Raw genomic sequence first — 21,352 nt, 5'->3', positions numbered from 1 at the left:
TTTGCAGGGATCTAGAAACTTTAATGAAGCTGAGTTTGTTTTTGGGAAGGGCACTGACTCGGATGTGAGCTCTTTGACCTTCTGAGGTCATTGAAGGAATTGATAAAAGATGATTTGAACAAATTGTGTCTCCCTGAAGGATCAAATCGCAGGAGACTCACACCTAGGTGGCACAGTGGCTCAGCTGGTAGAGCCGCTGCCTTGGCACTCCAGTGACTCGGGTTCAATCCCGGCCTCCGGCACTGTCTGTTTGTAGAGTTTGCACGCTCTCCCTGTGACAGTCTCACGCTGTCCCCCGGGTGCTCTGGTTTGCCCCCCTACATTCCAAAGACTTGCAGGTTGGTGGTTGATTGGTCGGTGTAGACCGCCCTGAGTCTGTAGGTGAGGGTTAGAGTTGGGTGGGGGGAGGGGGTAAACTGGTGGGAATGTGGGGAGAATAAAATGGGATTAGAGTAATTGGGTGCTCAATGGTTAGTGTGGACTCAGTGGGCCGAAGGGCCTGTTTCTATGATGTGTGACTCCATCAAGAAGTCAGGAAAGTTAAGCAATAATGGGAGAAGCTGTATAAAATAGGGGTTGCTTTATTGGGCTTAATTTATTAATATTTCCAAGGTCCCTATATGTAGACAGAATACATTTTTTGTTAAACCCTGCAGGATGTAATCACTGTGGGGTCCACGTAAGGAGGCTTTGAATAACTCAAGACGCACTAACTGTTGTCAGTGAAGCTCCATTGTTTTTTACCTCCTTCAGTCACACAATGGTGATTGGCTTAACTGGTGACATCACATCCTGCAGGACATCACTTCCTGTGTGTCATGGCAGCCTTTCCATCTGGATATTTTCCATGTCAACTGATTCCCTCAACGAGAAGCAGGTCGTCTGAAATGTGGGAAATTCCTGTAAGTGTGGCTTTCTGCTCTGGAATTGGTTCTTCACTGAAATGTTCTCGCATAGAATTCCATTTTCATTAGCCTCTTGGTGGAACATAGAGTCATATTCCTTCCAATTCATGTGGTCCTCTATGTACATGGCCCAAAATATTTTGGGTTTATTAAGCAGACGATTGCAGATCTGAGGCTAATGATTGGTACTGTTGGAGCTGCAGTCTTTTGAAGTCAATGAAGGTCCTCCTCTACACTCTAGGGTAGATATATATAAAAAAAAACATGGCCTACCCTCAAAACACAGATTAGCCCGTCATTACCATGTTGCTGTTTGGAATATAAGTCTCTCTTTCCATGTTAATATTTGTTTTATCACATGCGAGCTATTTTTGCCTAATCTTCAATCTCGATCTCCAAAGGAGGTGCGTGTGTGTTTAATGATTAAATTAGCTTAATACAAGTTTCCCAAAGAACAGGTGCCAACTTCCGTATCAACCCCGGTTCGGAGTTCTGATGGGAAAGTCAATGGTTTATTTTCCACAAAACTAAACTTAGCTCCTAATTAGTGGTTTCCTTAGCTGTTGGCTCTGTGTCCCTGTCTTGCACTCTGAAGGATGATAGGAAGTCATGCATCACCACAGAGCACACAAACACATCCCAAAATCGTGGACCCTTCCCAACAGTTAGGGTTGAGTTTTTTATTTTACAATGACCTTTTCGTTTGACTGCTTTAGCTCCATTGCAAACTGTGCCTAAAATATAATCGTCATAGAGTCAAACAGCACGGATACAGGCCCTTCGGCCCACACAGTCTGTCCTGACCATCAACCACCCATTTAAACCAATCCCATTTTATTCTCCCCACATTCCCATCAATTCCCACCAGGTTCTACCACTCATCTACACACTAGGGGCAATCTACAGTGGCCGATTAACCTACCATCCCGCACATCCTTTGGGCTGTGGGAGGAAACTGGAGCACCCAGGGGAAACCCACGTGGTCACAGGGAAAACGTGCAAACTCCACACGGGCAGTGCCGAAGGTCAGGATCGAACCAGGATCTCCGGCACTGTGGGGCAGTGGCTCTACCAGCTGCACTACTGTGGAGCAATGGGATGGCATTGAGAACCTTGAGTCCGTGCATCAGGAGATTGCAGAAGCCCTGCAGACCATCTCACAAGCTACCTACCCCGTCAGCTGCCCACTGCCCCACCGTGTGGAAGAGTCTGTGGTGCCCACATCGACCTCAGGACCCACAAAACCGGAGTGGAAGCAAGTCATCCTCCACCCTACCTGAGAAGGAAGGGCAATAATAAATGCCACCCTTCCCAGTGATGCCCATATCCCAAAAAAATTAATAAACCATTAGCCTTGAAGCCTAATTCAGCTTCAAAAATCGAGCTGCTGGAGGAACTCAGCGGGTCAGGCAGCATCTGTGGAGGGAAATGGACAGGTGACTGTTCGGGTCGAGATGGGTCAGTCTCGACTCTTTACTCTCTTTCCACCCTTCCTTCCCCCACCTGACTCCATCTGCCCGTCCACCCCTCTTTACCTGGATTCACCTACTACTTCCCCCCCCCCCCCCCCCCCCACCACCACTTTCACCCCCCCCCCCCCACCCCACCACCTCTTTATGCTGGCTATCTCCCCTCTACTCCAGAAGAAGGGTCTCGACCCAAAACGTCCACAGATGCTGCCTGACCTGCTGAGTTCCTCCAGCAGATTGTTTGTTGCTCCAGATTCCAGCGTCAGCAGTGTCCCGTGTCTCCACTTGGCTGTGAGTCAGTTGTCTGGGGGTTAATAAGTGGAGACTGCGGTGCCGATGTTATTTGGATGGCTGGCCCTTGACTATCTGACTTCATTCGTGGCACTTGAAGATTAGATCCACCCTCGTCTTCCTGCTGTCCACCCAGTGTTGTACAGGAAGCTCCAGTCTGGAATCGACGGGATTTTTGGACTGTGATGTTGTTTACCACCCTGCTGGTGTTTCCAGGCTAGACCAGACCCAATCCTCGGTGGCTACGGTATCAGACCAGCCGCTCAGTGTGGGAGACAGTCACCACAGCAAGCTGCGCCAACGTGCCTCTCTCTCTAATTAAACTGCCCAAACTCCCATGCAAATGTTAAACCGTGGTGCCTGATAGTTATTCCAGGCCTCACCTCGTCTCCTGAAGTGGAGCAGCCGGACTCAAGACTTCCGACTCTCTCCTCACCACCCCACCCTCTGTCGTCTCCACTACCCCGATAACTCTGATCGAACTGCCCTGTCTTCTCGTCACCCTACAGAGAGCATTGCTTCACACTGCGCCCTGAATCTGCACTCTGTAGGTTTCTTAATTCATTTCTGGACATTGCTGGCAAGGCCAGCATTTATTGCCCATCCCTGATTGCCCTTGGGGAGGTGGTGGTGAGCTGCCCTCTTGAATCACCCTTGTCCTTGCGATGAAGGTGATCCCACAGCACTGTTGGAACTGCACTCACCCAAGCAAGCGTAGTCCAAGACTCATGAAATCTCCATAATCTCCACCTCATGACCTCCTCTATTTCTCATCTCCCCACCCTTGGTTGCCGTATCTTCTGGTTCCTGGAATTCCCTCCCATAAATCCCAAGGTCTATCCCCATCAGTGCCGAGACCAGGTGACGTTGAAGGACCGGTGATATATTTCCAAGTCAAGATGGAGAGTGACTTGAAGGGGAAGCTGCAGGTGGTGGTGTTCCCATGCGCCTGTTACCATTGTCCTTCTTGGTGGTAGAGGTCGTGGGGTTTTGAAGGTGCTGTCAAAGTAGCATGGGCAGTGCAGTTTGTAGCTGGTACACACTGTAGCCGTAGTGCCAGTGGTGGTGGGAATGAGGGCTAATGATGAGGTGCCAGTCATGGGTGCTTTATCCAGGAGGATGTTGAGTCTGTATTGTTAGAACTGCACTCACCCAAGCAAGTGGAGAGTATTCCAAGACTCGAGGTCTCCACAATCGACACCTCATGACCTCCTCGCCCTTGGTGGTTATATCTTCCAGTTCCTGGAATCCCAAAGTATATCCCCATCCGTGCTTTTGGTTCCCTGCTCTAGTACCTCCCTGTGATCCACATTTCATTTAGTGTACCATTGAGAAATCACAGATGAGTTTAATCTGGGCAAGTGCGAGGTGTTGCACTTTGAGAGGTCAAATGTAAGGGGAAAGTATACAGTTAATGGGAGTGATGCACTGATGTGCAGAGGGATCTTGGGGTCCAAGTCCATAGCTCACTGAAAGTGACCACACAAGTAGATAGGGTGGTAAAGAAAGTGTACAGCATGCTTGCCTTCATTGGTCGGGGCACTGAGTATAACAGTAAGGAAGTCATGTTGCAGCTGTATAAAACTTTGGTTAAGCTGCACATGGAGTATCATGTGCAGTTCTGGTCACCCCATTACAGGAAGGCTGTGGAGGCTTTGGAAAGGGTTCAGAAGAGGTTTACCAGGAGGCTGCCTGGATTAGAAGGTCTGAGCCATAAGAAGTTGTTGGAGAAATTTGGGTTGTTTTCCCTGCGGCATCGGAGGCTGAGGGGAGACCTGATAGAAGTTTATTAAATTACGAGAGGCATAGATAGGGTAGACAAGCAGAATCTTTTTTTCCCCAGGGTAGTGATGCCAAGAACTTGAAGACATGTATTTAAGGTGAGAGAGGAAAGTTTAAAAGAGATGTGCAGGGCAAGTGTATTTTCCTCAGAGTGGTGGGTGCCTTGAATGTGCTGCCAGGGGTAGTAATGGAGGCAAATACGATAAGAGGCATTGAAGAGGCCGTTAGAAAGACTATGCAGGGAATGGAGGGATATGGATCATGTGCAGGCAGAAGAGACTTAGCTTAATTCGGTACAGTGTTCCGTGCAGACATTGTGGGCCGAAGGGCCTGTTGCTGTGCTGTACTGTTCTGTGTACTAACAAACCCTGCAAATGTTCACTACATAAGAGATCTTTATTAGTCACATGTACATTGAAACACACAATGAAATGCATCTTTTGTGTAGAGTGTTCTGGGGGCAGCCCACAAGTGTCGCCACGCTTCCTGTGCCAATATAGCACGCCCACAACTTCGTAACCCGTACGTCTTTGGAATGTGGGAGGAAACCGGAGCACCCGGAGGAAACCCACGCAGACACGGGGAGAACGTACAGACTCCTTACAGACAGCGGCGGGAATTGAACCCGGGTTGCTGGCACTGTAATAGCATTACGCTAACCGCTACACTACCGTGCCTGCCCTATAGTATTGCAAGGTAGAATTATATTGGGCAAATACAATTGGAACAATTAAATGATACAGTGAGTTAGTCCTCATCTTAACATATAATTTGAATGATGACACCTTGAGCAGTATGTAGCCCCCAAGTATGAAAGTGTGTGCCATTGTGGTCTTTGGAGATCCATTGGATCCCATAACCTTTAAGAGGCGAGAGTGGTACTGAGGGTAGGAAGGTGGGGCCAGGGGTTGTGTGGAGGGTAGGGGTAGCTTCCAATAGCTGGGCGCAGTGGCTCACTTCTGGGATTGAGGGAGTTGAGAACACGATAGAATTATTGCCTCCAGCTAATGTTGGGTGTGAAATAGGAAAGCAGTTTTCTCCCTTCACCATCTATCCACCTCCCCCTCCCACTACCACTGAGTGAAGCCAAGATTGGCAGGGCAAAGGTGCCATCTTGGTATATAGATATATAGATGGTCGCCATGGCGGAGGGTGGAGCCGGCATGAGGCTCTAGGCCAATTAGCAGAGACTCTGGGCTCCTGCTGTGCCCCCTCAATCACCAGGAAAGTAAACGTTCCCGAACTGGAAGACCAGTCATCCAGGGAAAAATAAACCACGGTTCCATCCCCGATTATGCAAGCAGGAAGTTGGACGGTTTTATTTTCCTCTCCCTGCCCCCAATCACAAAAATAAACCTTGAGTCAAATAACTTGCGTTTTTAAAAAAAAGCAAAGATCAATAGTGAAGGAACTAGACATTGGTTCGTGGCACTGAGCCACGTTGACAGTACGTACCAGTGGCAATCAAACCACTTACAGACCAAGAGACGGGCTTTCTGCTCCTATCTTCTTGGTGACAATCTGACCTCAGTCCTCTGTCCCTCCCCAACGAACAACCCACCCCCCCCCCAGCTATTTATTGACACTTCCTTGAACTAGTAAAAGCTCCAAGCGCACAATAAAATGGTAGGCCAAAGACATTTACCCGACATTCATTGTTACGAAATACTTTCGACCTGCTGCTTATTCCCATGTGTTGACTAAGGATCGTTAACGACCTTTGGCCAATACTTTAATGTCTTCCTGGTTTCTGCTGTTGTGGACACACTGCTTGTTTGTTTAACAAATCAAGTTGGATGACCTTGGAGTCTCGTGCAATGGGATTCATTCCCTTGGTTGTATCAAGCCCTGACCTAGACTCTTCTCCTTTCCAACAACAACTTGGATTTATGTAACGCCTTCACTCCAGTGAAGGGCCTCACAGAGCAATGTTTGGTGCTGAGCCACACTTAAAGAGGAACAGGGCAGGCCGATGGGGTAAGATTGGAGGATGGGTGCAGGAAAGGAATTCCAGGGCTAAACCTGCAGGTAGGATAATCTGTCTGATGATCTAAAGAATAGACATAAATACAAATAGGAGCTACAAGAAGTTCGGCAGATAGAACATAGAACATAGAACATAGAACAGTACAGCACAGAACAGGCCCTTGGGCCCACAATGTTGTGCCGACATAGCTAATCCCTCCTACCTACAGAATGCCCATATCCCTCTGTTTTCCTCTCATCCATGTGCCCATCCAAGCCCCTCTTAAAAGCCCCCAATGAATTTGCCTCCAGCACCCTATCAGGCAGCGCATTCCAGGCATCCACCGCTCTCTGAGTAAAAAATTTACCGCTCACGTCTATTCTGAACCTACCCCCTCTCACCTTAAGTACATGCCTCTGGTATTGGATAATGGGAAAAAGATATTGCTTGTCCACCGTATCTATGCCCTTCATAACTTTATACAGTTCCAACAGATCACGCCTCAGCCTCTGCCGCTCCAGAGAAAAGAGCCCAAGTGTATCCCAGATGCTGGAATCTGGAGCAACACACAAAAAGTGCTGGAGGAACTCAGCAGGTCAGGCAGCATCCATGGAGGGCAATAAACAGTCGACGTCTCGGGCCGAGACCCTTCATCAGGACTGGAAAGGAAGAGGGCAGAGGCCAGAATAAGAAGGTGGGGGGAGGGGGAGGAGCGCACACTGGCAGGGGAGAGGTGAGTCTAGGTGAGAGGGGGAGGAAGATGTAAGAAGCTGAGAGGTGGTAGGTAGAAGAGGCAAAGGGCTGAAGAAGAAGGAATCCGGTAGGAGAGGGCCGTGGACCATGGAATAAAGGATGGGGGAGGGGAGATAAAATAAGATATCTTTATTAGTCACATGTACATCGAAACACAGTGAAATACATCTTTTGCGTAGAGTGTTCTGGGGGCAGCCCACAAGAGAGGAGATGGGCAGGTCATCAAGGCGGGGGAAGGGAGCCACAGGAATAAGGGAAGACAAAGGGCTGGGGGAAGGGGGGAAGATAAAGAAGGAGTGGGGGGGTTACCGCAAGTTAGAGAAATCGATGCTGAGGCCGTCAGGTTGGAGACTCCCAAGGCGGAATATGAGGTGTTGTTCCTCCAACCTGCGTCTGGCCTCAACGTGGCAGGAGAGGAGGCCGTGGACAGACATGTCAGTGTTGGAGTGGGATGTGGAATTGAAGTGGGTGCAGAAGGGCGTTCGAACCCCCAACCCTGACCTGCTCCACCAATCAATAAGATAAATGCTGATCTTTGACCTCAGCACCACTTTCCTGCACTAGGAATCAAAGCAGGATTAGGCTACAGGAGATCAAATCCCACTACAACAGCTGTAGAATTTAAATTTACATTACAATTTTACACACATAGCGCAGGAACCGGCCCTGTCTGTGCCGAACACAATGCCAAATTAATCTAAATCTCTTCTACCTGCACATGATCCATATCCCTCCATCCCTACATATTCATGTGACTACCTCAAAGCCTCTTGAACACCAGCATCACATCTGCTTCCACGAGATCGATATCCTGCCGTATCCATCTGACAACCTTCCGCTCTGTCTGCAACTCCACCGAGCTCTGCGTAGTCCACAAACTTACTAACCCACCTATCCACATCTTCATCCCGAGAGAGGGGGAGAAGGGGAGAGCGAGGGAGAGAAAGAGACAGGGGGAGGGGGAAGGGACACAAGAGACAGCAGACGCTGGAATCTGGAGCAACACACAAAACGCTGGAGGAACTCTGCAGGTCAGGCAGCATCTGCGGAGGGAGATGGACAGTCGACGCTTCGGGTCGAGTCCCTTCGAATGGACTGAAGGAGGTGTAAAGAGGTGGGGAGAAGGGGTGGAGCAAGAGCTGGCAGGTGATAGGTGGATCCAGGTGAGGAGGGGTGATAGGGAGGTGTGGGAGGGGGAGAGTGGGAATGATGTTAGAAGCTGGAGGCTTATACGATGAGATGGACTCTTGACCTCACAATCTACCTTGTTACGACCTTGCACCTTATTGTCTACCTGCACTGCACTTCCCTGTAGCTGTGACACTTTACTCTGTACTCTGTTATTGTTTTTACCCTGTACTACCTCAATGCACTGTGTAATGAATTGACCCGCACGATCGGTATGCAAGACAAGTTTTTCACTGGACCTCGGTACACGGGACAATAATAAACCAATTCCAATACCAAGGTGATAGGTGGGGGTGACAAAGGGCTGAAGATGATGGAATCTAATAGGACAGGAAGGTGGAGCCTGGAATAAAAGGGGGGAGGTGGGGAGAGGAACCAGTGGGAGGTGAGTGTGGGTGATGGGCAGGAGGGTGGGGGGGAAAGAGATGGTGGGGGGGCCAGTTGGATTAGGACGAGAGAGAGACAAGGGAAAAGGGGCAGAGGGGGAGAAGTTACCGGAAGAAGGAGCATTCAATGTTCAAGCCATTGGGTGTAGACTACTCAGGCGGAATATGAGGTGCTGTTCCTCTAACTTACCTCTGTAGCCTCAACTTGGCAGCAGAGGCCAAGGACGGACATGTCAGTGTGGAAATGGGAAGGAGAATTAAAAATAGCCGTCAACCGGGAGATACACTTCCAAGTCATTTATTTATATCACAAACAACAGAGGTCCCAGCACTGATCCCTGTGGAACACCGCTGGTCATGGACCTCTGGCCAAAATAACACCCTTCCCCATTCTACCAATGTGGAATTCAAAAACCAGTCTCAACAATGGTAGGCACTGGATTGTTGTAAAGACCCATCAGGGAAGGAGATCTGCCTGTCCTGGCTTATGTGTGACTCTAGGTTTGGACGTTTGTGAGGGGCATGGGTGACGTGAATGGTCACAGTCAGAGAAAAGACAAAAGGGGGAAGAGGGGCAGAGGGGGAGCGGTTACCTGAAGTTAGAGAATTCGATGTCCATGCCTCTAGTTTGGAGAGTGCCCAGACGGAATATAAGGTGCTATTCCTCCAATTTGAACATTTTATACACTGCTAATGTGTTGTAGTGGTACGTTACTGGTCTAGTAAACCACAGTTTGGACTGCTAATCCCAATGATCTACAAATCCTGGTACCACATTGCAAGAATTCAAGTTTTTATAAAGCTGGCCTCAATAAAAAGCAACCATATAACCATCAACTATAATCGGGCGCCAGATGACCTTTGATTGTCAACACGAGACTGCAGACACTGGAATCTGGAGCAGCAAACAATCTGCTGGAGGAACTCAGCTGTTTGAGCAGCGTCTGTGGGGAGGAAAGGAATTGTCAACATTTCGGGTCAAAAGTCCCGATGCAGGGTTTCAACCCAAAACGTCGACAATTCCTTTCCCCCCACAGATGCTGCTCGACCTGCCGAGCTCCTCCAGCAGATTGTTTGTTGAGCATTGATTGCCCTTGCCCTTGTCTAAAGGTCTGCTGACCAGTAACTATACTCTGACAGCAGTGAACAAGGAGGAAGATCTAAGGCAGTGATGACCGCAGCCCACGTGCTTCTCAGTTTAGAGTGAAAGAGTTAAAGGTTTCTGTGTTTGTGACAAGAATTGAATGTCAACCCATTTCCCCAGGACAAGCTCCACCTTGGCTTTTGGAGGCAGTCAACAACAAGGCACTGTTGACACTTGGGATTGGCAGTGCGGTTGAAGCAGATAGCAGGGCGATGCCAAAAGTCTTGGAGCTTTGTAAATATTTATACTGAAGGTTGTGAAAGGAGCGCCTGGGACACTCCTCTTCCTTTTGACAGTGCAAGCTTAGTTCAAGAGGCCTTTGAGATTGAACACAGGTGACCCCTGATTCCAAGTGAGGGGCCTCTGCTCCTCATTAACCCCTCTGCTGCTCCTATGGGTGTTCCCACCTGTCTGCCCCTGCCACCACCCCTCCCTGTAGACGGCGTTCAAGGAGAGGTTTCCGTCCAATGAGATTTCAGGAAGACGGAGGCCTAGGTCACAAAACAGTCGCCGATCCCATTCCTTGCCCAGTGACCAGCACAAACCCAGCCAGATCAGTTGCAAAGCCGGTGTCGCTGGTCACCTCTCCACGCCCACTTCCACCGCAGTAGCCTTGTCTGACCCCACCGTGAGCTCTGCCCCTCTGCCGGTGAAACCCTCACCCATGCCCCAGTCACCCTCAGCCTTGTCTTTTATCCAAACAGGAACATACAGATTCTGTACTCTCAATATTTCACTCTTGAAGGCCTCCTACTTACCAAGCATCTCTTTGCCGGAAAACAACTTATCCCAATCCACGCCTACCAGATCCCTTCTGATGCCATCAAAATTGGTCTTCCTCCAGTTTAGAATCTTAACCCCAGGACCAGTCCTATCCTTTTCCATAATTGTCTTGAAACTAATGGAAATATGATCACTTGATTCAAAGTGTCCCCCTACACTCACTTCTGTCACCTGCCCTGTCTCATTCCCTAAGAGGAGATCCAGTATCGCATTCTCTCTAGTTGGGACCTCTAAATATTGATTAAGGAAACTTTCCTGAACACAGATGACAAACTGGATCCCATCCAGCCCTTTTACAGTACGGGAGCCCCAGTCAATACGTGGAAAGTTAAAATCACCTACTATCACAACTTTATATTTCCTACAACTGTCTGCTATCTCTCTACAAATTTGCTCCTCTAAATCCTACTGATTATTGGGAGGTCTATAATATAGTCCCATTAACGTGGTCATCCCTCTTTTATTTCTCAGTTCCACCCAAATTGCCTCAGTAGTGGAGCCCTCCAGTATGTCCTCTCTGAGCCCTTGCGTGACATTTTCCCTGATGAGTAATGCCACCCCTGCCCCTTTAATACCTCTCGCTCTTTCATGTCTAAGACAACTGAACCCCGGAACATTGAGCTGCCAGTCCTGCCCCTCCTGCAACCAAGTCTCACTAATGGCTACAACATCATAATTCCATGTACAGATCCACACTCTAAGTTCATCTACCTTACCTACAATACTCCTTGCGTTGAAATAGATGTATCTCAGAACATTAGTCCCACCACAATCAACCTTGTTCCATCTTTGCTTGTAGTCTTAACATCTACTTTCCCCACAGCCCCTCCACTTGCTACCCTGCCACTCTGGTTCCCACCCCCCGCAACTCTAGTTTAAACCCCCCTGAGCAGCATGAGCAAACCTTCCCACCAGGATATTGGTCCCCCTCCTGTTCAGGTGCAAACCGTCCCGTTTGTAGAGATCCCACCTGCCCTGGAAGAGAGCCCAATGATCTAAAAATCTGAAGCCCTCCCTCCTGCACCACCTGCTTAGCCATGTGTTAAACTGCACTATCTTCCTATTTCTTGCCTCAGTAGCACATGGCACAGGTAGCAATCCTGAGATCACCACCCTGGAGGTCCTGTCTTTTAACTTAGCACCTAACTCCCTGAATTCACTTTGCAGGACCTCGTCACTTTTCCTGCCTCTGTCATTGGTACCAACGTGTACCACAGCTGCTGGCTGCTCACCCTCCCCCTTCAGAATGCTATGGACTTGATCCAAAACATCTCTGACCCTGGCACCTGGGAGGCAACATACCATCCGAGAGTCTCGTTCTTGTCCACGGAACCTCCTGTCTGCTCCCCTAACCAATGAATCCCTTATCACTACGGTTGAGCTGAACTATTTAAACTAATGACATCTAATCTCTTCTGCTGCTTACGATCCATATCCCTCCACTCCCTGCACATTCATGTGCCTGTCTGAGAGCCTCTCAAATACCTCCATCGTATCTGCCTCCACCACCACCCCTGGCAGCACGTTCCAGGCACCCATCATTCTCTGTGTAAAAAAAAACCTAGCCTGCACATCTCCTTTAAACTTACCCCCTCCTACCTAAATGCATGATCTCTAGTATTAGACATTGCTAACCTGGGAAAAAGATGCTGGCTGTCTACCCTACCTATGCCTCTCATAATCTTCCATCAGGTCTCCCCTCGGTCTCGGCCGCTCTAGAGAAAACAACCCAAGTTTGTCCAACCTCTCCATATAGGTCATACCCTCCAATCTAGGCAGCATCCTGGTAAACCTCTGCACCGTCTCCAAAACCTCCATAATGGGGCGACCAGAATTGAATGCAATACTCCAGACACAGCCTAACCTGACTTTCATAAAGCTGCAACATTACTACATGACTCTTGAACTCAATGCCTCAACTAATAAAGGCAAGCACGCCATACGCCTTCTTCACCGCGCGATCAACTTGTGTAGCTACTTTCAGGGAGTTATGGACTGGGACCCAAGATCCCTCTGTACATCAGTGCTTTTAAGGATCCTGTCATTAACTGTGTAATTTCCCTTTGTATTTGATCTCCCAAAATGCAGCACCTCACACTTGCCCGGATCTCACCCCTGTTCTCCAATCCTTCCATGACCAACATCTTACAAGACATAGCAGCCCACTTGATAGGCACCCCATCCACAACCATCCACTCATTCTACCACTGATACAGGAGTTTGTACCATCTACAGGATGCATTGCAGCAACACAGGGGCATAGACAGGGTGAATGCACTCAGTCTTTTTCCCAGGGTTGGGGAATCAAGAACTAGAGGGCATAGGTTTAGGGTGAGAGGGGAGAGATTTAGTAGAAACCTGAGAGGCAACTTTTTACCCAGAGGGTGGTCTGTATATGGACCAAGCTGTCAGAGGAAGTGGTTGGGGCAGGTACGTTAACAGCATTTAAAGGATACTTGGACAGTACATGGATAGAGGGATATGGGCCAAATGGGACTAGCTTAGATGGGAGTCTTGGTCAGCATGGACCAGTTGGGCTGAAGGGCCTGTTTCCATGCTGTATGACTCTAACTCACCAAGGCTCCTCAGACAGCACCTTCCAGACCCATGACCTCTACCAGCTAGAAGGACAAGGGCAGCGAGAGATCAGGGAACACCACCATCTAAAACTGAGACATAGGAGATTCTACAGATGCTGGAATCTGGAGCAATACGTTTTGTGTGTATCACCGCCACCTGAAATTGCCCTCCAAGCCATGCACTGTCCTGACGACTATATCGCCGTTCCTCCACCGTGGCTGGGTCATCCCGGGACTCCCTCCCTCACAGCCTTGTGGGGACACCCTCACCTGAAGGACTGCAGCGGTTCAAGAAGGCAGCTCACCACCACCTTCTCGGGGCAACGAGGGGACGGGCAATTAAATGCTGGCTCAGCCTGCGAAGCCCAGCCCACATCCATTGAACGAATAGAAAAGAAGCATCACATTCCCTGTTTCTGTCTTCTCCAGCCCCTACAAACCTCCAAATCCGACCTCCCAACTTTACCATGTCAAACACTCAGAATTCCCTCTCTTGACCTTTCTGTCTCTACTTCTAAGACACTTGCAGAAACCCACCTCTTTGGCCAAATATTTTTCCCACTATCTCTTTATGGGTCAGATTTTGTCTGATATTGCTTCTGGTTCTTTGCATCATTTCCATGACCTTAAAAATGTTACCTAAATGGAAGTCGTCATCAGAGTTGTGGAAGTTACGGAGTGTGTGTGTGTCCATCCCTCCTCCCACAGCCACTCTCCCTTCCCCAATCCACGGTGTTACCCCCACTATACCCTCACCCCCACAGCCAACATCGTTCTTCCTTTCCCCAGCACTCGTACACCCCAAATCTCACTTTTGCCGAAGCATTGGATTTATATAGCGCCTCTTAACTCCTAAAGCACTTGGTGGGAGCAAAGGGCAAACTAAAACTCTCATTAAAGACGGAGTGGGTGACACAGTTAGTGCCGCTGCCTCGCTGATCAGGGACCCTGGTTCGATCCTGACCTCGGGCGCTGTCTGTGTGGAGTTTGCACGTTCTCCCCGTGACTGCGCGTGTTTCCCCCGGGTGCCCCCACATCCTGAAGACGTGAGGTTTGGTGGGTTAATTGGCTGCTGTAACTTATCCCAAGTGGAGGTGGGTGATAGGAAAATTGGTGGCAGTTAATAGACATATGAGAGAAAATGGGTCGTGGGGAGCTGAGCAGGGGATGGGATTGCTCTGTGAGCCAGCAGAGAGACAATGGGCCAAATGGCCTCCATCTGTGTTGTAAGGAAAATATGAATGCTTTAGGACAGGTAACCAGAAGCCTTGGTATGAGGGAGGTATGAACCACCTCACCTGCTTAAAGGACACTGGTCAGTAAAGAGGTTGAGAAAGGCAATTGGAGCACCGTGTTGGTCTGACTGAGTCCCTCCAGCACTTTGCTTTTTGCTCCAGGTTCCAGTATCTGCAGTCTCTTATGTCTCTCTGTCTCAGTCTCTCTCCCTCTCAGTCTCTCCCTCTCTCAGTCTCAATCTCTCTCTCTCTCTCTCCCCCAGTCTCTCTCTCTCTCTCTCTCTCTCTCTCTCTCAGTCGCAATCTCTCTCTCTCTCTCTCAGTCTCTCTCTCTCTGACGAGCCAGAGGGAGAGAAGAGGATAGCAGGAAGAAAGTGGGAGAGTGAGGAGAGAGAGAGAGACCAAGTGACATTGTGTGAGAGAGATGGAGAGAGAAAAAAAGACTTGAGGGGGAGAAAGAGTGAGAGAGAGGGAAAGAGGTAGTGAGGTTAAGATGGCCACAGAGACTGAGAGAAAGACTGAGATAGAGAGACTGAGAGAGAGAGAGAGAGTCAGAGAGACAAAGAGTGGGAGGGAGAGACAGACAGACAGAGACAGACTGAGAGAAAGAGAGTCAGAGAGAGAGAGACTGACAGAGAGATGGGGAGAGAGATTGAGAGACAGAGAGAGAGAGAGAGAGAGAGACAGGGAGAGAGAGACATTGAAGAGGAGCGAGAAAAGTTGTGAGAGAAATGGCAAGAAAAGGAGGATGAAAAGAAAGAACAAGAGAGACAGAGAGATCGATGGAAAGGAAGTGAGAGAGTGAGCAGTGAAGAGGGAAGCAAGTGAATGAGCGAGACGGAGACAATGAGAAAAGGACGACAGTGCAGAACGCAAAGCCACAATGTTGTTATCCATGGAGACGCGTCGGTCTCACTGTTTATTTTCTGTCCCTTTACTCCAAGGGGCAAACATGCCATTGACACAAAGGCACATCCTGGCCTCGATGTGTGCTTCCTCTCCCACCCATTGATCTCACCACGAGGAAGATCGTCAAGCCACTTGCCACTTCCACTCTTGCCTCGCCTCTCGGGCTAATCTCGGACAAGATCCTGTTTCAACAGGTCAAAAGTTGTCTGCAGAGCTACCCTGAAGCTGCCTGCATATCGGTGGGGGGAGTGGGGGTTTGGTTGGAAACAAGGAGAGGCAAATCCTGAGGAGCAACTAGCAGCAAATGCAAGTAAGGATCCCACAGTGCCTTTTGCAAACTTGGAATGTCCCATTCACAAAACAACCAATGAACTTACTTTTAAAGTGTCGTCACTGTTGAAAGCAGGATAGCCAACTTGTTCACAGCAAGCTCCCACAAACAGCAAGGTGATGAACGATTGGGTAATTTGTTTTGGTAAATGAAAATGAAACCTGCAGATGCTGGAAATCTGAAATAAAAACAGAAAATGCTGGAAACACTCAGCGGGTCAGGCAGCATCTGTGTGGAGGGAAATAGAGTTTGGCAAGGCAAAAAGGGCAGGCAGGAATTCCTCTGGAGAGCAGAGAACTTCAAAGGTTGGCAATACTAGGAGGGGAGAGGCAGCGAGTTCAACAGTAAATGAAAAATCAAAAAAACTGCAGATGCTGCAAATCTGAAATAAAAACAGAAAATGCAGGAAACACTCAGCAGGTCAGGCAGTATCTGTGGAGAGAGAAATATTGGCCCCAGGAAAGCTGCCTGCTTCTCTTCGGGGGAAACTCACGCAGTCACAACAAGAATGGGCAGACAGCGCCCGTGGTCAGGATTGAACCCAGGTCTCTGGAGCTGTGAGGCAGCAGCTCTACCCACTGTCCCACAGTGCCACCAACGAAGCTTAAAGGACAAAGGGCCATAGTTTAATCACCTTATCTCAGAGACTTTACCTCTGACAGTGCAGCCCTCTGTCGGTACTACAGCGTCAACATGCACTCTGTGTACAGGTCTTTGCAAAGGGACTTTAGTCAGTTGACGAGGCAAACTAAACTCAGCAAGCTCTAAGAAATCATGATGAATTAATCTATCGACCAAGTGCACCAAATGCACAGCTATATATTTTCCTCAAACCAAAGGTCAAACCATTGTTATATCTCTTTGATCTTAGCTTTGCACGGTTAAATGTAAGCACCGTTGATGTAACTGGATTGTCTGCACAAGTTAACACTCGGTAGGTGACGTCTGACAGAGTTAAATTACTGTTGTTGGGGCAAGCAGAAAAGCATAGGTTTCCCCCCAGGTGTTCCAGTTTCCTCCAACATCCCAAAGATGTGCAAGTTAGCAAGTTAATTGTAAATTGCCCTTAGTGTGTAGAATCTGGGGGGAGTTGACGGAATGTGGGGAGAATAAAATGGGTTCGGGTAAGGTTAGTGTGAATGGCTGGTCGATGGTCAGTGTGGACTCGATGGGCCGAAGGCCTGTTTCCATGCTATCTCTCTATAACATCCACCAACGCCTCTTTTAACCTCAGACTAAAAGTCTTCGTTCATCCCTCAGTGCTGACCCATTTGATAAAGGTTTACAAATCCCCGATGGGTTTTGAACAGGGAACTGGAGAGGGGCCATTCCCATGTATGTGGTTCAAGGATCAGGGGCATGGATAGAAGGTGAAGGGTTAAAGGTCTAGGGGTAACGTGAAGGGAAATTTTAGGCAGTGAGGGGTTAAATTCTGGAAGGCACAGCTACACGTGACGGGAGCACCACCAAGTCCAGCATCTGGGGGAGGAGTTTGAAGGGCGGAGGAATGAGAACTGATTGGATTAGTCTACAAGAAGCCAGGGTAGACTTGATGGGCCGATTGGCTATGAGTAACAATTCTTGGATTCTATATCTTTATAGGCCATTCACCCATCAGCGAATTTAAACAACAAGCAAACCACAATAAATCTCTGATTTCTTCACACTGTCACCCTCCTCTGTTCCCAATCCGGTACCAGGGGAGTGCGTCACTTTCAAAAGGGTTGACTCCCAGGTGAGTGGATTAAGCCAAGACCTTGTCTGCACTTGTTAACGATCCCACAGCCACTACTTCGGGGAAGAGCTGGGAAGTTTTCCCCAGTGACTTGGCTCTAATTTATCTTCCAGTCATATAAAAATATAGTTGGTGTTCATCTCTGTGCTTACGAAATCTTGCTGTGCATCAACTTGGCTGGTGTACTTTCCTGCATTGCAACAGTGGCTGCACTATATTAACAAAACAGCATTGTCTTTGCAACAGGAATTTACAAGGGGATTAAAATTAACTGAACTAAATAATTCTAAATAGCTTTTCCACCCTATTGACGAAAACTACCTTTTAATAAACAGCCTCTCTGTTGTGTCTCTCTAAATATTCACTTCCTGTCATTCTAACCTGGTCGGAGAGGAACTTCACTCCAACATCATGTGACGCACAGCCTAACTCTGTTGTGTGGGGCCAGAGGTCAGACTCAAATTCAAGTGCGTAAATAGGACAAGTTGTGTTTAATTGACACAAAGTCAACAGCAGGGAGATTTTTCATCCTGGCCCCAGGAGAAAAGAAAGGAATTGGGAAGCGTTATGATCTTCTCTCATTCTTTACGTACCTTGCTGACAAAAGTGACAGGGTTTTGTGGCGTCAATGGGATTCATAGCGTTGGAGAGGTGGGGTCTGATGGACACTGGGGCATTGAGGAGGTCGGCCTTGATGGGCGAGTTGTGAGATTAGAGGGGTGGGCACCGATGGACATTGGGGCATTGGAGAGGTGGACTTTGATGGACATTGGGGATTAGAGGGGTGGGCATCAATGGACGTTGGGGGATTAGAGGGGTAGGCTTCAGCGGACAAATTGGCAATCGGTGATGGGCTTCATTTGGGCAAATTCGAGTGACCGGCTTGAATTACTCCGAGGTAGCCTTGTTGTGTGGGCACTTGTAGCAGCCACGCATAAACATTGGAAGATTTCACAGACACCAAACATGGTGAATGGCCACAAGTTAATGGGATGTTGGCCAAAGCTTAAGACAGTCCCCTCATGCAACCATGGACATGAAAACACAGGACATACAGAGCAGGAGGAGGTTACCCAGCCCCTCGAGCCTGCTCCACCAGACATCAAGATCACGGCAGATTCTCCACCTCAGCACCATTTCCTGCACTATCCCCATAGACTCCCACAGACCCAGAAAACTGTTTCAAATGAACAAACAACTGAGTCTCCAGGATGGTGATTTCCTAACCATCACCTCATCCAAGTCCACAATGGCCAACCCTTTGTTCACCAACTCTATCCCCTGGTCTGAGACTTCTCAGAAAGGGGAAACATCTTCCCTGCATCCAATCTGTCAAACCCTTGGAGAAATTCAATGAGATTTCCTCTCATTCTTTGAAAGTCTGTAGTCTCAGTCTCTCTTCATACAGAATAACCCCCATTCCTGGAGCCAGTCTGGTGAATCTTCACTGCACTCCCTCTTTTACAAGTACATCCTTTCTTGGATGAGGAATCCAAAACTGTACACTATACTCAGGGTGCAGTCTCACTCAGTTCCTGTATAATTGATAAGCAAGCCAACATCAGCATCCTCTCCAGGGCCAATGTCCCCTAGTACACATCAGACTCCTAATGCAGGCACTCTGTTCCAAGCTCAGTTGTAGGCGGAGACTACCAGATGGACAGAGAATGTGCTCAAAGCTTCCTTGAAGAAGTCCAACATCCCCACTCACCCTTGGGAACCTCTGGCCCATGATCTCTCCAAGTGGAGAAGGAACATTGAGGAGATATAGAGAACCTCAAGGCCATGCATCAGGAGCATACAAGAGGTCCCATGGAAGCAGCAGAAGGAACACACCGCCTCCCAAACTGCCCACCCACCCTCACAGTCTGCTATGCCCTGCCCCATCTGTAGAAGAGTCTGCGGTTCCCACATCTGTCACCTCAGGAGGAAGCAAGTCATCCCCAACCCCGAGAGACTGCAAAGTAGGCTAAGGGGTGACCTGATAACATCGTGAGAAGGATAGATGGTCAATATCCTTTTCCCATGGTAGGGGGGTATCAGAAACAAAGAGGGCATGGGTTTAATGTGAGAGGAAGGATTTTTAAAGGGGACCTGAGGGGTGTTTCTTTACACTGACACTGGTTGCTATCTGGAACATGTTACCAGAGGATGAGGTGGAATCAGATACAATCACTGTATTTAAGAGGCATTAAGACAGACACTTAAATAGGCAAGGTGTAGAAGGATATGGATGTAAAGGGGGCAAATGCGATTAGGGTAGATGGCCAACAAGGTCAGCATGGACTTCGTAGGCGGAAGGGCCTGTTTCTCTGCTGTACAATTCTATAAAAACACAATTTCAATATGTTATGGAGCAAAATGTGCAATGTAATGTTGACACTCCCAGCACAGAAAAAGGCCCTTCAGCCCGAATTCATGCCAATATCAAGCTCCCCACATTTCCATCAACTCCCCCCTAGATTCTACCACTCACCCACACACTAGGGGTGACTTACAGCGGCCTGCTTACCTACCAACCTGCTCATCTTCGGGATGTGGGAGGAAACTGGAGCGCCTAAAGGAAACCCATACAGTCACAAGGAGAACGTGCAAACTCCACATAGACAGCAGCCGAGGTCAGGATTGAACCTGGGTTGCTGGAGCTGTGAGGCAGTGGCTCTGCCCACTGCACCACCCAAAGGACAAAAGGACAAAAGGACAAAGTTTAATCATCTTATCTCGGTGACTTTACATCTGACAGTGCAGCCCTCTGTCGGTACTACAGCGTCAACATGCACTCTGTGTACAGGGCTTTGCAATGGGACTTTAGTCAGTTGACAAGGCAAACTAAACTCAGTAAGCTCTAAGAAATGATGAATTAAACTATCGACCAAGTGCACCAAATGCACAGCTACACATTTTCCTCAAGGCAAAGGTCAAACCATTGTTGTATCTCCTTCATCTTGGCTTTGCACGGTCAAATGCATTGTTTGATGCAACTGGATTGTCGGCAGGCGATGTCTGGCAAAGTGCAGGGTTAAATTACTATTGTTGGGGGCCAGTGAGTCACAGAAAGGCAAAAAAACTGCAGACGCTGAAAATCTGAAATAAAATTAGAAAATGCAGGAACTTGTGCTGATGAAAGGTCACTGTCCTGACCAGCCTCCCCTCCATGGACTCTTTCTATACCTCTCACTGCCTTGGTGAAGCAGCCAGCATAATTGAAGACCCCACCCACCTGGGTCATTCTCTCTTCTCCCCTCTCCCATCAGGCAGAAGATACAGGAGCCTGAGGGCACGTACCACCAGGCTCAAGGACAGCTTCTACCCCACGGTGATAAGACCATTGAATGGTTCCCTTATACGATGAGATGGACTCTGACCTCACGATCTACCTTGTTGTGACCTTGCACCTTATTGTCTACCTGCAATGCACTTCCCTGTAGCTGTGACACTCTGTATTCTGCTATTGTTTTTACCCTGTACTACCTGAATGCACTGTGTAATGAATTGATCTGTACGAACGGTATGCAAGACAAGTTTTTCACTGTACCTCAGTACAAGTGACAATAATAAACCAATACCAATACCAAGTTTTGAAACTGCTCCTCTGTTCACAGACCCACCACAGCAGCTACGACCTCCCTGCAACACTCACATGTGGTTTGGAACCATAACGCTTCAGTTTAGGAAGAACTTGTTGTTCACTGCTACAAACAAGTTCTTCCTAAACCAGAGCATCATGGTTCAAAGCCACACGTGAAGGTTGCAGGGAGGTCCTAGCTGCCGTGGTGGGTCATCTATTCCCACTGGGAGCTCCATAAACATCCCAACACCCGAGCAGAACTTCTATAACATGTGAGCTGGATCAGAACTGGATCCGACACATCCTTCAAGTCAGCCCCCTACCAGCT

General features: G+C 48.5%; 1 long non-coding RNA gene across 1 annotated transcript; it reads left to right on the top strand.

Moving 5' to 3' along the window:
- The first annotated feature begins 833 nt into the window (after positions 1-833).
- Positions 834-20,948, top strand: LOC127586360 (uncharacterized). Its single transcript, XR_007958679.1, has 4 exons — positions 834-902; positions 16,593-16,655; positions 17,324-17,456; positions 20,711-20,948. It is a non-coding gene; the product is annotated as an uncharacterized LOC127586360 (long non-coding RNA).
- The last annotated feature ends 404 nt before the right edge of the window (positions 20,949-21,352 follow it).

The sequence above is a fragment of the Pristis pectinata genome, chromosome 35 (genome assembly GCF_009764475.1).
Source record: "Pristis pectinata isolate sPriPec2 chromosome 35, sPriPec2.1.pri, whole genome shotgun sequence".
In the NCBI taxonomy this organism is placed as follows: Eukaryota; Metazoa; Chordata; class Chondrichthyes; order Rhinopristiformes; family Pristidae; genus Pristis; species Pristis pectinata.
This window is presented reverse-complemented; position numbering and strand designations above follow the sequence as displayed.